Genomic DNA, 11,979 nt, shown 5'->3' on the forward strand with positions numbered 1-11,979 from the left:
TAACACCAATTCTTTTATTAGTATTAGTAGGAGGTGCAGCAACATGTGTAGCATTAGCATTACAAGTGGTGGTAATAGTCCAAACTTTAGCTACATTCTTTTCTTTAGCTAGTTTTTCATTTTCTTCTCTATCCCACCTAGCACGCAGTTCAGCCATTAATCTTATATTCTCATTAATTCTAACTTGGATGGCATTTGCTGTAGTAACAATCTTATTATGATGATTCTCATTAGGCAAAACTTTTGATTTCAAAAGATCAACATCAGCAGCAAGACTATCGACTTTAGAAGCAAGTATATCAATTTTCCCAAGCTTTTCTTCAACAGATTTGTTAAAAGCAGTTTGCGTACTAATAAATTCTTTAAGCATGGCTTCAAGTCCAGGGGGTGAACTCCTATTATTGTTGTAAGAATTCCCATAAGAATTACCATAGCTGTTGCCATTATTATAAGGATATGGCCTATAGTTGTTACTAGAATTGTTCCGGTAAGCATTGTTGTTGAAATTATTATTTTTAATAAAGTTTACATCAACATGTTCTTCTTGTGCAACCAATGAAGCTAATGGAACATTATTAGGATCAATATTAGTCCTATCATTCACAAGCATAGACATAATAGCATCAATCTTATCACTCAAGGAAGAGGTTTCTTCGACAGAATTTACCTTCTTACCTTGTGGAGCTCTTTCCGTGTGCCATTCAGAGTAGTTGATCATCATATTATCAAGAAACTTTGTTGCTTCACCAAGAGTGATGGACATAAAGGTACCTCCAGCAGCTGAATCCAATAAATTCCGTGAAGAAAAATTTAGTCCTGCATAGAAGGTTTGGATGATCATCCAAGTAGTCAGTCCATGGGTTGGGCAATTTTTAACCAGAGATTTCATTCTTTCCCAAGCTTGAGCAACATGTTCAGTATCTAATTGTTTAAAATTCATTATGCTACTCCTCAAAGATATAATTTTAGCAGGGGGATAATATCTACCAATAAAAGCATCCTTGCATTTAGTCCATGAATCAGTACTATTCTTAGGCAGAGATAGCAACCAATCTTTAGCTCTTCCTCTTAATGAGAAAGGGAACAATTTTAATTTTATAATATCACCATCTACATCTTTATATTTTTGCATTTCACATAGTTCAACAAAATTATTAAGATGGGCAGCAGCATCATCAGAACTAACACCAGAAAATTGCTCTCGCATAACAAGATTCAGTAAAGCAGGTTTAATTTCAAAGAATTCTGCTGTAGTAGCAGGTGGAGCAATAGGTGTGCATAAGAAATCATTATTATTTGTGGTTGTGAAGTCACACAACTTAGTATTTTCAGGGTTGGCCATTTTAGCAACAGTAAATAAAGCAAACTAGATAAAGTAAATGCAAGTAAACTAATTTTTTTGTGTTTTTGATATAGCAAACAAGATAGCAAGTAATGTAAAACTAGCAACTAATTTTTTTGTATTTTGATTTAGTGCAGCAAACAAAGTAGTAAATAAAACTAAGCAAGACAAAACAAAGTAAAGAGATTGAGAAGTGGAGACTCCCCTTGCAGCGTGTCTTGATCTCCCCGGCAACGGCGCCAGAAAATATGCTTGATGGCGTGTAACTCACACGTTCGTTGGGAACCCCAAGAGGAAGGTATGATGCGCACAGCAGCAAGTTTTCCCTCAGAAAGAAACCAAGGTTTATCGAACCAGGAGGAGCCAAGAAGCACGTTGAAGGTTGATGGCGGCGGGATGTAGTGCGGCGCAAAACCAGGGATTCCGGCGCCAACGTGGAACCTGCACAACACAACCAAAGTACTTTGCCCCAACGAAACAGTGAGGTTGTCAATCTCACCGGCTTGCTGTAACAAAGGATTAACCGTATTGTGTGGAAGATGATTGTTTGCAGAAAACAGTAGAACAAGTATTGCAGTAGATTGTATTTCAGTAAAGAGAATTGGACCGGGGTCCACAGTTCACTAGAGGTGTCTCTCCCATAAGATAAACAGCATGTTGGGTGAACAAATTACAGTTGGGCAATTGACAAATAAAGAGGGCATGACCATGCACATACATATTATGATGAGTATAGTGAGATTTAATTGGGCATTACGACAAAGTACATAGACCGCCATCCAAGCGCATCTATGCCTAAAAGTCCACCTTCAGGGTATCTTCCGAACCCGCTCCCGGATAAAGTTGCACAGCAACAGACACTTGCATTAAGTATGGTGCGTACTGGAATCAACAACTACATCCTGAGACATAGCATCAATGTTGTATCCCGAGGGGCTACAGCACAACACAACCTTAGAACTTTCTCATCCGTCCCGGTGTCAATGCAGCATGAACCCACTATCGAGCATAAGTACTCCCTCTTGGAGTTACAAGCATCTACTTGGCCAGAGCATCTACTAGTAACGGAAAGCATGCAAGATCATAAACAACACATAGATATAACTTTGATAATCAACATAACAAGTATTCTCTATTCATCGGATCCCAACAAACGCAACATATAGAATTACAGATAGATGATCTTGATCATGTTAGGCAGCTCACAAGATCCGACAATGATAGCACAATGGGGAGAAGACAACCATCTAGCTACTGCTATGGACCCATAGTCCAGGGGTAGACTACTCACACATCACACCGGAGGCGACCATGGCGGTGTAGAGTCCTCCGGGAGATGATTCCCCTCTCCGGCAGGGTGCCGGAGGCGATCTCCTGGATCCCCCGAGATGGGATCGGCGTTGGCGGCGTCTCTGGAAGGTTTTCCGTATCGTGGCTCTCGGTACTGGGGGTTTCGTCACGGAGGCTTTAAGTAGGCGGAAGGGTAGGTCAAGAGGCGGCACAGGGGCCCCAGACCACAGGCCGGCGCGGCCAAGGGGTGGGCCGCGCCGCCCTAGGGTTTGGGCGCCCTGTGGCCCCACTTCGTTTCGTCTTCGGACTTCTGGAAGCTTCGTGGAAAAATAGGCCCCTGGGCGTTGATTTCGTCCAATTCCGAGAATATTTCCTTACTAGGATTTCTGAAACCAAAAACAGCAGAAAACAAAGAATCGGCACTTCGGCATCTTGTTAATAGGTTAGTTCCAGAAAATGCACGAATATGACATAAAGTGTGCATAAAACATGTAGATAACATCAATAATGTGGCATGGAACATAAGAAATTATCGATACGTCGGAGACGTATCACTAGACACACGGACTCGACACACACACATATTAATCAGAGAAGTCGAAATCTTCATCCTCGCTGGGGGTGTCCTCTGAAGCGGTGGTTGTGAGGTTCCACGACCACCGTTCATCATTCTCCCCCCATGTCGACGCCTCTCCTTTGGCGTACTCTACTTCAACCTCGGCCTTCCTCTGCCGCTTTCCCGCCCTCCTCTCTCTCCTGTACGTCTGCTTCTCCTTCCAGAATGCGCGCGTTGCCTCGACGTCTCCGGGATGGTCTCTGCGCCACTGTGCCATCAACTGCTCGTCCGCCTCGGTGGTATCAATCCGCCGCTGGCCAGCCCTGTACCGCCGCGCTTCACCCTGTGAGCGAAGTAGCGGCTCAGTAGAGAGACTCTGAGCTTCCGTCAGAGACCTGACCTCCGGGAAGTTCATTTCGTGGCGCGGCCGGCCAAACCTCCAAGCCGCAACGTCGTATGCGCGGGCAGCAGCCTCCTTCGTGTAGAAGGTGCCGAGCCACACACGCGTACCACCGGCGGTGATTTCAGCCACGAAATGTCCCGCAGGCCGTAGGCGAACGCCGATGAAGCCCGTGTTGCTACGGCGACGAGGAGCCATCTCAGCGGCAGCTCAGCTCAGAGGATTTTGTGGTTCTATTGGATGAGAGAAGTGATGAAGGGAGAAATGTTGCTGGTGCTGTTAGTGGAGAAGCCATGGCTATATATAGGCCGACGAGGGGCTGAAACGGCGGGAAAACATGGCGGGAGAGAATGGGCGGGAAAGGGTGGGCGGGAAAAAAGGGCGGGAGAGAAGCAGCGGGAAAGGGTGGGCGGGAAAAAAGGGCGGGAGAGAAGGAGCGGGAAAGGGTGGGCGGGAAAAAAGGGCGGGAGAAAAGCAGCGGGAAAGGGTGGGCGGGAAAAAAAGGGCAGGAGAGAAGTAGCACGAAAGGGATGCAGTCTCAGGGAATGGCCCCAAAAGTTGTTTCCACATGTACCTATGACCTTGTTTCCACATGTACCTATGACCTAACCAAGCTCAAACGTAGGCATACGCCCACCGGGGGACCCCCCGATGGGATGCAGTCAAAGGGGTAGACGACGCGGTCAACAGAACTAGGGTTTCGTCAGAAATCGAGCATCGGACCTAGGGAATGGCCCCAAAAGTTGTGTGTGTCCACATGGCATGCACAAAAGTGATTTGAGATGGTTCTATATCCAATGCTACCCCCTCCGGGTGTGCCCGGCTTCTCGGACATGGGGTTCCTACACTTAGGCAGATTCTGCATGTATAGGGGGGAACTCCCTCGGAGGTGAACCGGAGAGAACCTTGGTATCATAGGGTATGATCCTTGTTTCCACATGTACCTATGACCTAACCAAGCTCAAACGTAGCCATACGCCCACCGGGGGACCCCCGATGGGATGCAGTCAAAGGGGTAGACGACGCGGTCAACAAAACTAGGGTTTCGTCAGAAATCGAGCATCGGACCTAGGGAATGGCCCCAAAAGTTGTGTGTGTCCACATGGCATGCACAAAAGTGATTTGAGACGGTTCTATATCCAATGCTACCCCCTCCGGGTGTGCCCGGCTTCTCGGACATGGGGTTCCTACACTTAGGCAGATTCTGCATGTATAGGGGGGAATTCCCTCGGAGGTGAACCGGAGAGAACCTTGGGATCATATGGGCTGATCCTTGTTTCCACATGTACCTATGACCTAACCAAGCTCAAACGTAGGCATACGCCCACCGGGGGACCCCCGATGGGACGTAGTCAAAGGGGTAGACGGCGCGGTCAACAGAACTAGGGTTTCGTCAGAAATCGAGCATCGGACCTAGGGAATGGCCCCAAAAGTTGTGTGTGTCCACATGGCATGCACAAAAGTGATTTGAGATGGTTCTATATCCAATGCTACCCCCTCCGGGTGTGCCCGGCTTCTCGGACATGGGGTTCCTACACTTAGGCAGATTCTGCATGTATAGGGGGGAACTCCCTCGGAGGTGAACCGGAGAGAACCTTGGGATCATATGGGATGATCCTTGTTTCCACATGTACCTATGACCTAACCAAGCTCAAACGTAGGCATACGCCCACCGGGGGACCCCCGATGGGATGCAGTCAAAGGGGTAGACGGCGCGGTCAACAGAACTAGGGTTTCGTCAGAAATCGAGCATCGGACCTAGGCAATGGCCCCAAAAGTTGTGTGTGTCCACATGGCATGCACAAAAGTGATTTGAGATGGTTCTATATCCAATGCTACCCCCTCCGGGTGTGCCCGGCTTCTCGGACATGGGGTTCCTACACTTAGGCGGGTCTGCATGTATAGGGGGAACTCCTCGGAGGTGATCCGGAGAGATCCTTGGGATCATAGGGTATGATCCTTGTTTCCACATGTACCTATGACCTAACCAAGCTCAAACGTAGGCATACGCCCACCGGGGACCCCGATGGGATGCGATCAAAGGGGTAGACGGCGCGGTCAACAGAACTAGGGTTTCGTCAGAAATCGAGCATCGGACCTAGGGAATGGCCCCAAAAGTTGTGTGTGTCCACATGGCATGCACAAAAGTGATTTGAGATGGTTCTATATCCAATGCTACCCCCTCCGGGTGTGTCCGGCTTCTCGGACATGGGGTTCCTACACTTAGGCAGATTCTGCATGTATAGGGGGGAACTCCCTCGGAGGTGAACCGGAGAGAACCTTGGGATCATATGGGATGATCCTTGTTTACACATGTACCTATGACCTAACCAAGCTCAAACGTAGGCATACGCCCACCGGGGGACCCCCGATGGGATGCAGTCAAAGGGGTAGACGGCGCGGTCAACAGAACTAGGGTTTCGTCAGAAATCGAGCATCGGACCTAGGGAATGGCCCCAAAAGTTGTGTGTGTCCACATGGCATGCACAAAAGTGATTTGAGATGGTTCTATATCCAATGCTACCCTCCGGGTGTGCCCGCTTCTCGGACATGGGGTTCCTACACTTAGGCGGTCTGCATGTATAGGGGAACTCCTCGGAGGTGAACCGGAGAGAACCTTGGGATCATATGGGATGATCCTTGTTTACACATGTACCTATGACCTAACCAAACTCAAACCAATGCATACGCCCACCGGGGACCCCGATGGGATGCAGTCAAAGGGGTAGACGGCGCGGTCAACAGAACTAGGGTTTCATCAGAAATCGAGCATCGGACCTAGGGAATGGCCCCAAAAGTTGTGTGTGTCCACATGGCATGCACAAAAGTGATTTGAGATGGTTCTATATCCAATTCTACCCCCTCCGGGTGTGCCCGGCTTCTCGGACATGGGGTTCCTACACTTAGGCGGTCTCGCATGTATAGGGGGGAACTCCCTCGGAGGTGAACCGGAGAGAACCTTGGGATCATATGGGATGATCCTTGTTTCCACATGTACCTATGACCTAACCAAGATCAAACGTAGGCATACGCCCACAGGGGGACCCCCGATGGGACGCAGTCAAAGGGGTAGATGGCGCGGTCAACAGAACTAGGGTTTCGTCAGAAATCGAGCATCGGACCTAGGGAATGGCCCCAAAAGTTGTGTGTGTCCACATGGCATGCACAAAAGTGATTTGAGATGGTTCTATATCCAATGCTACCCCCTCCGGGTGTGCCCGGCTTCTCGGACATGGGGTTCCTACACTTAGGCGGTCTGCATGTATAGGGGGAACTCCCTCGGAGGTGAACCGGAGAGAACCTTGGGATCATAGGGTATGATCCTTGTTTCCACATGTACCTATGACCTAACCAAGCTCAAACGTAGGCATACGCCCACCGGGGGACCCCCGATGGGATGCAGTCAAAGGGGTAGACGGCGCGGTCAACAGAACTAGGGTTTCGCCAGAAATCGAGCATCGGACCTAGGGAATGGCCCCAAAAGTTGTGTGTGTCCACATGGCATGCACAAAATTGATTTGAGATGGTTTTATATCCAATTCTACCCCCTCCGGGTGTGCCCGGCTTCTCGGACATGGGGTTCCTACACTTAGGCAGATTCTGCATGTATAGGGGGGAACTCCCTCGGAGGTGAACCGGAGAGAACCTTGGGATCATATGGGATGATCCTTGTTTACACATGTACCTATGACCTAACCAAGCTCAAACGTAGGCATACGCCCACCGGGGGACCCCCGATGGGATGCAGTCAAAGGGGTAGACGGCGCGGTCCAACGTAACTAGGGTTTCGTCGTAAATCGAGCATCAGACCTAGGGAATGGCCCCAAAAGTTGTGTGTGTCCACATGGCATGCACAAAAGTGATTTGAGATGGTTCTATATCCAATGCTACCCCCTCCGGGTGTGCCCGGCTTCTCGGACATGGGGTTCCTACACTTAGGCAGATTCTGCATGTATAGGGGGGAACTCCCTCGGAGGTGAACCAGAGAGAACCTTGGGATCATATGGGATGATCCTTGTTTACACATGTACCTATGACCTAACCAAGCTCAAATGTAGGCATACGCCCATCGGGGGACCCCCGATGGGATGCAGTCAAAGGGGTAGACGGTGCGGTCAACAGAACTAAGGTTTCGTCAGGAATCGAGCATCGGACCTACCCCAAAAGTTGTGTGTGTCCACATGGCATGCACAAAAGTGATTTGAGATGGTTCTATATCCAATGCTACCCCCTCCGGGTGTGCCCGGCTTCTCGGACATGGGGTTCCTACACTTAGGCGGTCTCGCATGTATAGGGGGAACTCCCTCGGAGGTGAACCGGAGAGAACCTTGGGATCATATGGGATGATCCTTGTTTCCTCATGTACCTATGACCTAACCAAGCTCAAACGTAGGCATACGCCCACGGGGGACCCCGATGGGACGCGATCAAAGGGGTAGACGGCGCGGTCAACAGAACTAGGGTTTCGTCAGAAATCGAGCATCGGACCTAGGGAATGGCCCCAAAAGTTGTGTGTGTCCACATGGCATGCACAAAAGTGATTTGAGATGGTTCTATATCCAATGCTACCCCCTCCGGGTGTGCCCGGCTTCTCGGACATGGGGTTCCTACACTTAGGCGGGTCTGCATGTATAGGGGGGAACTCCCTCGGAGGTGAACCGGAGAGAACCTTGGGATCATATGGGATGATCCTTGTTTCCACATGTACCTATGACCTAACCAAGCTCAAACGTAGGCATACGCCCACAGGGGGACCCCCGATGGGACGCAGTCAAAGGGGTAGATGGCGCGGTCAACAGAACTAGGGTTTCGTCAGAAATCGAGCATCGGACCTAGGGAATGGCCCCAAAAGTTGTGTGTGTCCACATGGCATGCACAAAAGTGATTTGAGATGGTTCTATATCCAATGCTACCCCCTCCGGTGTGCCGACTTCTCGGACATGGGGTTCCTACACTTAGGCGGTCTGCATGTATAGGGGGAACTCCCTCGGAGGTGAACCGGAGAGAACCTTGGGATCATAGGGTATGATCCTTGTTTCCACATGTACCTATGACCTAACCAAGCTCAAACGTAGGCATACGCCCACCGGGGACCCCGATGGGATGCGATCAAAGGGGTAGACGCGCGGTCAACGAGAACTAGGGTTTCGTCGAAATCGAGCATCGGACCTAGGGAATGGCCCCAAAAGTTGTGTGTGTCCACATGGCATGCACAAAAGTGATTTGAGATGGTTCTATATCCAATGCTACCCCCTCCGGGTGTGCCGGCTTCTCGGACATGGGGTTCCTACACTTAGGCGGTCTCGCATGTATAGGGGGAACTCCTCGGAGGTGAACCGGAGAGAACCTTGGGATCATATGGGATGATCCTTGTTTCCACATGTACTTATGACCTAACCAAGCTCAAACGTAGGCATACGCCCACAGGGGGACCCCCGATGGGACGCAGTCAAAGGGGTAGATGGCGCGGTCAACAGAACTAGGGTTTCGTCAGAAATCGAGCATCGGACCTAGGGAATGGCCCCAAAAGTTGTGTGTGTCCACATGGCATGCACAAAAGTGATTTGAGATGGTTCTATATCCAATGCTACCCCCTCCGGGTGTGCCCGGCTTCTCGGACATGGGGTTCCTACACTTAGGCGGTCTGCATGTATAGGGGGAACTCCTCGGAGGTGAACCGGAGAGAACCTTGGGATCATAGGGTATGATCCTTGTTTCCACATGTACCTATGACCTAACCAAGCTCAAACGTAGGCATACGCCCACAGGGGGACCCCCGATGGGACGCAGTCAAAGGGGTAGACGGCGCGGTCAACAGAACTAGGGTTTCGTCAGAAATCGAGCATCGGACCTAGGGAATGGCCCCAAAAGTTGTGTGTGTCCACATGGCATGCACAAAAGTGATTTGAGATGGTTCTATATCCAATGCTACCCCCTCCGGGTGTGCCCGGCTTCTCGGACATGGGGTTCCTACACTTAGGCAGATTCTGCATGTATATATAGGGGGGAACTCCCTCGGAGGTGAACCGGAGAGAACCTTGGGATCATATGGGATGATCCTTGTTTACACATGTACCTATGACCTAACCAAGCTCAAACGTAGGCATACGCCCACCGGGGGACCCCCGATGGGATGCAGTCAAAGGGGTAGACGGCGCGGTCAACAGAACTAGGGTTTCGTCAGAAATCGAGCATCGGACCTAGGGAATGGCCCCAAAAGTTGTGTGTGTCCACATGGCATGCACAAAAGTGATTTGAGATGGTTCTATATCCAATGCTACCCCCTCCGGGTGTGCACCGCTTCTCGGACATGGGGTTCCTACACTTAGGCAGATTCTGCATGTATAGGGGGGAACTCCCTCGGAGGTGAACCGGAGAGAACCTTGGGATCATATGGGATGATCCTTGTTTACACATGTACCTATGACCTAACCAAGCTCAAACGTAGGCATACGCCCACCGGGGGACCCCCGATGGGATGCAGTCAAAGGGGTAGATGGTGCGGTCAACAGAACTAGGGTTTCGTCAGAAATCGAGCAGCGGACCTAGGGAATGGCCCCAAAAGTTGTGTGTGTCCACATGGCATGCACAAAAGTGATTTGAGATGGTTCTATATCCAATGCTACCCCCTCCGGGTGTGCCCGGGTTCTCGGACATGGGGTTCCTACACTTAGGCAGATTCTGCATGTATAGGGGGGAACTCCCTCGGAGGTGAACCGGAGAGAACCTTGGGATCATATGGGATGATCCTTGTTTCCACATGTACCTATGACCTAACCAAGCTCAAACGTAGGCATACGCCCACAGGGGGACCCCCGATGGGACGCAGTCAAAGGGGTAGACGGCGCGGTCAACAGAACTAGGGTTTCGTCAGAAATCGAGCATCGGACCTAGGGAATGGCCCCAAAAGTTGTGTGTGTCCACATGGCATGCACAAAAGTGATTTGAGATGGTTCTATATCCAATGCTACCCCCTCCGGGTGTGCCCGGCTTCTCGGACATGGGGTTCCTACACTTAGGCGGTCTGCATGTATAGGGGGAACTCCCTCGGAGGTGAACCGGAGAGAACCTTGGGATCATAGGGTATGATCCTTGTTTCCACATGTACCTATGACCTAACCAAGCTCAAACGTAGGCATAAGCCCACCGGGGGACCCCCGATGGGATGCAGTCAAAGGGGTAGACGGCGCGGTCAATAGAACTAGGGTTTCGTCAGAAATCGAGCATCGGACCTAGGGAATGGCCCCAAAAGTTGTGTGTGTCCACATGGCATGCACAAAAGTGATTTGAGATGGTTCTATATCCAATGCTACCCCCTCCGGGTGTGCCCGGCTTCTCGGACATGGGGTTCCTACACTTAGGCAGATTCTGCATGTATAGGGGGGAACTCCCTCGGAGGTGAACCAAAGAGAACCTTGGGATCATATGGGATGATGCTTGTTTACACATGTACCTATGACCTAACCAAGCTCAAACGTAGGCATACGCCCACCGGGGGACCCCCGATGGGATGCAGTCAAAGGGGTAGACGGCGCGGTCAACAGAACTAGGGTTTCGTCAGAAATCGAGCATCCGACCTAGGGAATGGCCCCAAAAGTTGTGTGTGTCCACATGGCATGCACAAAAGTGATTTGAGATGGTTCTATATCCAATGCTACCCCTCCGGGGGTGCCCGGCTTCTCGGACATGGGGGTCCTCCCCTTAGGCAGATTCTGCATGTATAGGGGGGAACTCCCTCGGAGGTGAACCGGAGAGAACCTTGGGATCATATGGGATGATCCTTGTTTCCACATGTACCTATGACCTAACCAAGCTCAAACGTAGGCATACGCCCACAGGGGGACCCCCGATGGGACGCAGTCAAAGGGGTAGATGGCGCGGTCAACAGAACTAGGGTTTCGTCAGAAATCGAGCATCGGACCTAGGGAATGGCCCCAAAAGTTGTGTGTGTCCACATGGCATGCACAAAAGTGATTTGAGATGGTTCTATATCCAATGCTACCCCCTCCGGTGTGCCGGCTTCTCGGACATGGGGTTCCTACACTTAGGCGGTCTGCATGTATAGGGGGAACTCCTCGGAGGTGAACCGGAGAGAACCTTGGGATCATAGGGTATGATCCTTGTTTCCACATGTACCTATGACCTAACCAAGCTCAAACGTAGGCATACGCCCACGTGGGGACCCCGATGGGACGCGATCAAAGGGGTAGACGGCGCAGTCAACGAGAACTAGGGTTTCGTCAGAAATCGAGCATCGGACCTAGGGAATGGCCCCAAAAGTTGTGTGTGTCCACATGGCATGCACAAAAGTGATTTGAGATGGTTCTATATCCAATGCTACCCCCTCCGGGTGTGCCCGGCTTCTCGGACATGGGGTTCCTACACTTAGGC

Source organism: Lolium perenne, chromosome 6, assembly GCF_019359855.2.
Source record: "Lolium perenne isolate Kyuss_39 chromosome 6, Kyuss_2.0, whole genome shotgun sequence".
Classification (NCBI taxonomy): domain Eukaryota; kingdom Viridiplantae; phylum Streptophyta; class Magnoliopsida; order Poales; family Poaceae; genus Lolium; species Lolium perenne.